We start from the raw sequence: 6,947 nt of genomic DNA, 5'->3' as shown, positions 1-6,947 counted from the left end.
TGGATGCCATGGTCTGCAGTGGGAGCTTCATGTCATATCTGTGGAGAGTAGTCTTTGTTAGGTTGCAAGTTTGAGAGCCGTCAAAACTCTATTTGTGTAATAATGCTACTTATATACTCTATATGTATCGGATGTGGACATGTATCATTTTTGTGCTATAGCTTATCACATATTTGTGCTAGGATGCTCTTTTATATATATATATAGTCTGCTGTGTAGTGCTTCTGTTGATCTGTGCTGTTGCAGTAAGTGCGGTAGTGCCGCACCCAGTTGTCATAGCAAACTCTTTTGTGCATAAACTGTCATTTGTATCACAATTATATACTTAAACAAAGTGTGCATCACCCCATAGGAGCATGGATGTAGGGGGAGACCCATCACATTTACTAAAGATGCAAAATTTGGCCTCTTATGCCAAGTTGAGAATTTAATTCTCTATTCACACATTTAGAGGGAGGCCCTACACCAATGGCTCGAAAAATCTCAATTATATTTCAATTTTTTTGTAAGCACTAATTGGGTTGTCATCAATCACCAACAAGGGGGAGATTGAAAGTGCAATCAAGCCCTAATTATGGGTTTTGGTGATAATGACCACACAATTAGAGGACTAATGAGATTTATCGAGACGATAAGCAGGGAATTTACGATTGAGGATGTTATATGAAATGAAGGAGCCCCCAATCACAAATGTTGTCAGCTTCAAACTCAAAGGAGGTTTAAATTCTTTTATATTTCAAATTTGAGTATAGGAATACCGTACTATAAAGGGGGACATAATAAACTTGCTAAAGTGTGCAACCAAGTGCTCAATCTTATACACATACATCCTTAGTTACTCAGCTAAGATAGCCAACTCAACCACTTTCTATTCCTTGCTATCTGGCTTGGTGTGGTAGTGCCGCACCTGAAGCACGGTTATGCTGCATCGTGGCACTGCCATAGATAAGCTGCAACACTGCCGCAACTTATGTGACCATTGGGACCTGGGAGGTATTTATACCTCTTGTCTTCCCTCGCAACGGTCTTCTTCTTCTTCTGATCGTTGAGTTCGAGCAGAATTTCTCTTAGCTCATTCTCTCTCTTCTCCATTAGTGACCTTGAGCTCCCAAGCATTCCTTTGTGATTTCCCTATCAATCCTTGAGAGAAAAGGCTCCAAAAACTTGATTAGAGAGCAAATCCATTAATTCTCAAATCCTAAGAGTACTTGGTTCACATTTTAGCCAATGGTTTGTGTTTGTTACTCTTGGAGCTTGCTCCTAACTGGCTAGACCATCGCCCGTGGAGCTTGCCAACTTGTGTGGTAGCCCTAGGAGGTTTGTAACCTACTCTTGAAGCTAGTAAACTCACCCCTCATCTCAAGAGTTAACTCTCTTGGCTTGAGAATGAGGAAGGGTTGCAAAGCCCTAAGCCTTAGTAGCTAGCCTTAACAATGTGGACTTAGGCAAGCCTTGGTGGCAAGCTGAACCACGGAATAAATCATTGTGTCACCGTGTGTTTGCTCTACATTCTTGTGATTCATATTATTGTTGAGGTGATTTCTAGGGTTTGAGGTCGATCTACTTATATACACTTGTGCTACTACTTCTAGCTGTCGATCTTTAGACTACATACCTGCAGGAACCTTAGTATTTTCTTTGATCTAGGTTTCCATACACTGATTTTGAATTGTGCCTCAAAGTTGTCTGTAGGTGCGGCAGTGCCGCTGTTCTGACCTAGCAGTGCCGTAGGGTGGCAGTGCCGTGGGCTCAGAGCGGCATTGCCGTGGGTGGAATTTGACATTTGGTTAAGTTTTGTTTTAACAGGCCTATTCACCTCCCCTCTAGGCTAACCAGAGATCCTACAAGTTGCTTGTAGTGGAAATTTAGGATAGTGATCATGCATCAGTTGATCTGCCTAACAATATTGCAGCCATCTTGGTCGACTTTCCCACTGTCTTCAAGTCCCTAATGCATTGCCTCCTAAGCGGTAGTGCTTTTGACGTCTCTCCCTGTTCATATCGGCTCTTTTGCTCAGCATGACGTCTCCTAATCTCTCTATACTCATCAGCCGATATTTGCATCTTGGGATCGACTGTTCCAGCTTCTTTTGATTTGGTTGATGTTAGTACCTTAGTTTTTCCTTTGAATAGCCCAGTATGAACCATGTTTTGATCTCCTAGGAAAGGATTATCATCAACTTTCATCGTCTGAGATGATGAGGACATCGCCACGCTGGACACACCGACGCCATGGTCTTCCCCAAGTTGCAATTCGTTCCCAACTCAGCTGCCACGTCACCCTCGGATTCAGCAGACACGTCGTCACTGTTTCGGTCATAACTTTCTCATACGACATCGAAACGGGCCGTTCTTGGATGCGTTGGAAAGGGGACGACGGCGCCGTCGTTTTGGATCTGGTCCCAGCTCCAAAAGGTCCGTGGGTCATTCTGTGTGACCATGGCAAGGTGCTGCATCACCTATTTGGGCCAACTTGGCCATGTATCGTGTCGGGCCTTAAGCCCAAGTTGTGGGCGCCCAACCCCTGGCCGTCCCCAACCCTAGGTCAAGTCTTAGACTATAAACATAGCCGCCGCCACTGCTACACAATTGGGTTTTTGTTTAGAGTTTAGTTTTCCATCGAGAAACTGAATCGTTCATTGTAACTGTGGTGACAAATCCTTTTACAGTGATCCAGGGCCCCCGTTCTTGATCTCCTCCACTGTGTCGATTAGTCCTTTGGAACTGAGTTCTTGAATCCTCTATTGATATTCGCGTCATTCATATTTGCAATTTTAGATTGCGTGTTTTACCTTCTTGCTTGTGCTCTTCGATTCGCTTGTAGGAAAAGCCTTCTTGGCGAGATCAATTAAGTTGTGCTTGGTTGATAACCAATAGAGCAGTGGTGTAACGGTTGCAGGGTTCGAATCGCGTCTGATTTGAAGCCGGATCGCCAACGTCGAGATCACAAAATCGAACTTACCGGCTACCTCTCGGAAGATCGGGCCTGTACCCATCAATTGGTATAAGAGCTTTCAGGTTTACCGCGAGGTATAATCTCGTTTGCCTTAGATTCATATTTGTTCATTACCTAGAGTCCACAAAAAGCCCAAAAATATTTCAATTTCCGCTGTCCTATCGCCCTTTGTGCCTTTGCAATTTCATTTCAGATTCGTGTTGTTGAGTTTGTGTCTGTGGTCGAGTCTTGTTGCTGGTTTAGGATTGTGTTCGTGGTCGTAGTTCAATCGCCCATTGCTGTGATTTTTGTTTTCTGCCGCTATCCCATCCATCGTTTCCAAACAACAAGTCGAAGCCACCACATTACTCGACTTGCCCCGCTAGCCGCCTTGTGTAACTTCTCGCCGCCGTGCAAACCCTAGATAGGTTGCCAGCCGCTCTTATTTTGCCTGCATCGCAGCCCTCCTTACATCATCAGGCGAATACCTACTGCTGTTAGTCACAGTGACGATCCTGTGATCGGTGTTAGAGTTTAGGGACGCTTTGCCCTAACTGCCGCTGCCGTGTTGTGCCTTCCGGAAAACATACCTTGAGATACCTTCGGTAAAACAGGCATAACTTTTTGCTCGTTTATCAGAAAAATCTGAAATTTTTTCAGCAGCTTCTTGACACCATTTGGAGCCGACCCAAACTCAGCTACGCCCTGTTTGGTTTCCTCAGAATTGCCAAAAAAATTCGGGAAAATATAGAAAAAAAATTGACAAAGTTTTTGCACGTTTTTCAGAGAACGTGCTGAATTTATGTAGATCACATCCCACCTCAGTTGTAGGTGCTAATTTTTGTGGTTGCATCTTTTGTGATCCTTGTTCAGAGAAAAGTATAAAAAAATAGTAAGAAAAAAAAACTGTTTCCTACTAGTGCCTTTTGGAAAAATTCAGGAAAAAATTCAGGAAAAAGGAGAAATCCGGGCTATTTGCTTGTGCTGTGAGTTCTTTCGATCGTCCTTTGTTTTCACCATGTTGCGCTACGTCTCGACACATCTTAGCCAGCACCTGTGATTTGTACTTTGGATACGGATTGAACAATCGTTACTCTGCACTCGTTAATTACTAATCCTTGCTGTCATATTGTGTGCCTACCCATAGCTCCACATATTCTTCTGTCAGCACAGGTTCATCTTGCAACTGTTACCCATGCTTAACAACAGATTACTTCGCCACTTTGGTTTTGCTCCTGTTTGGCATTGGTAAGAATACAGGCAAGACGGTGGTAAGCCGCTTGTGATTTTGCATTCCACTTTCACCGCCATCACCACCACTTGTTTCCTTTTAGTTGATAGGGATAATACTTTGGTGTTGTCTTTTTCTATCTTCTAACCATGGCAGGAACTCCGACGGACTTCAATGAGTGCGTGTCCAAGGGTGAGCTTGCAACGTTCATGATTGAACAACGCAATCTTATGACTGAGCTGACGCGCAACGTGAACAATCTGGTCACCCACATTGAATAGCTTGAGCAACGCCCTTCGCCTTATCGTGCTGATGATGAAGATGCGGATGCTTTTGGTGATGAAGATGCGTATGCTGATGGTGGTGCCCGTCGCCGCCTCAACTTCAATCGTCGTGGTATGGCAGGTAATAATCATGGTAATAATGATCCTTTTGCTAAAATTAAATTTAGTCTACCTCCTTTTGCTGGTAATATTGATCTAGAGGCATATTTAGATTGGGAGCTTGCTGTTCAACAAAAATTTGATTCTCATAATGTTCCTGCTGGGCATAGAGTTAGACTTGCTACTAGTGAGTTTACTAATTTTGCTTTGTTCTGGTGGAGTGATCTTTGCAATACCAATAATGCTGCTGCTGTGCCACAAACTTGGAATGTTTTAAAGCAACGTATGACATCTCATTTTGTTCCTCCTTATTACCAACGTGATTTACGTTTGAAACTACAAACTTTAAAACAAGGTGATAAAGGAGTGGAAGCATACTATCAAGAATTGCTTATTGGTTTAGCACGTTGTGGTATAAATGAAGATGATCATGATGCTAGTGCTAGATTTTTTGGTGGTTTAAACCATGATATACAGAACATACTTGATTACAAAGAATGGCGCAATTTTTCCCAATTGTATCATCTTGCTATTATGGCAGAACGAGAAGTACAGGGACGCAAACAACACCAGCCTTTCAGGTCTAACAATAGGAGGAATTTTCAGCAGCATTCCGAGCCAGAGACGCCCAAGCTTCCTGTTGCACCACAGCCATCTACACCTCCATTTTCTTCCGGGGTAAGTAAATTGTCTAATGTGTAGTTTTCACAGCTGAAGAAAGGTGGCACTCCGGGTGCTTCTACTAGCTCCTCCTCGTCTAGCTCTAAAATCATTTGCCACCGATGCAAAGGCATGGGACATGTCATGAAGGAATGCCCCAGTCGTCGCGCTTTCATTGCTACCGAGGATGGATATGTAAGTGCTAGTGATGTTGAAGATGATTTAGCCCTTGCTGCTAACATTGATGCAGATCCCACCGAGGGCGATCAAGACAAGGAGGCCATCACCATTGACTCTGTGGCTGCTGCCACGGACTACCCTAGCCTTCTTGTGCAGCGTGTGTTGAGTACACATGTGGGACATGAAGAAGAGATGAAGATCCAACGCCACAATTTGTTCCACATGTATCTCATTGTGCAGGGTTGTCGTGTTCTCACTATCATTGATAGCGGGAGTTGCAACAACTTGGTGAGTTCAGATTTGGTTGACAAGCTTGGCTTGACCACACGACAACATTCGTATCCATATAAACTTCAATGGTTCAATAATAGTGGTAAGACTAAGGTAACTAAATCAGCACGCATTAGCTTTTTCACAGGCTCTTATCATGATACTGCTGATTTTGATGTTGTCCCTATGCAAGCTTGCTCCATTTTGTTAGGTCGCCCATGGGAATTTGATAATGATGCTTTACACCATGGTCGAACTAATACATACACTATCATACATAAGGACAAGAAAATTACATTGCTGCCTTTGTCTCCTACAAATATTATTAAACATGCTAATGAGATCAAAAATAAACCTCCAACAGACATTGCTAAACATAATGGGATTAAGTTAAAAGGAGGTGCTTTTCTTGCTACAACTTCTGCTAACGCTGAGTTATGTGATAATCCTGATGCACCATGTTATACTATGTTTTGTCAACCTTTTATGTCTGGTGCATTGCCTGCTGTCACTAACCTTTTGTAGGAGTTCGTTGATGATGGGATGGAGTCGAGGACGACTCCAATTCTAGAAGGAGGGGATGATGAGGACATCGCCAAGATGGAGTTGAGGACAACTCCAATTCGAGAAGGGGAGGATGATGAGGACATCGCCACGCTGGACACACCGACGCCATGGTCTTCCCCAAGTTGCAATTCGTTCCCAACTCAGCTGCCACGTCACCCTCGGATTCAGCAGACACGTCATCACTGTTTCGGTCATAACTTTCTCATACGACATCGAAACGGGCCGTTCTTGGATGCATTGGAAAGGGGACGACGACGCCGTCGTTTTAGATCTGGTCCCAGCTCCATAAGGTCCATGGATCATTCTATGTGACCATGGCAAGGTGCTGCATCACCTATTTGGGCCAACTTGGCCATGTATTGTGTTGGGCCTTAAGCCCAAGTTGTGGGCGCCCAACCCCTAGCTGTCCCCAACCCTAGGTCGAGTCTTAGACTATAAACACAGCCACCGCCGCTGCTACACAATTGGGTTTTTGTTTAGAGTTTAGTTTTCCATCGAGAAACTGAATCGTTCATTGTAACTGTGGTGACAAATCCTTTTACAGTGATCTAGGGCCCCCATTCTTGATCTCCTCCACTGTGTCGATTAGTCCTTTGGAATTGAGTTCTTGAATCCTCTATTGATATTCGCGTCATTCATATTTGCAATTTCAGATTGCGTGTTTTACCTTCTTGCTTGTGCTCTTCGATTCGCTTGCAGGAAAAGCCTTCTTAGCGAGGTCA

The sequence above is a fragment of the Miscanthus floridulus genome, chromosome 5, assembly GCF_019320115.1.
Source record: "Miscanthus floridulus cultivar M001 chromosome 5, ASM1932011v1, whole genome shotgun sequence".
Classification (NCBI taxonomy): domain Eukaryota; kingdom Viridiplantae; phylum Streptophyta; class Magnoliopsida; order Poales; family Poaceae; genus Miscanthus; species Miscanthus floridulus.
Note: the sequence above shows the minus strand (reverse complement) of the source record.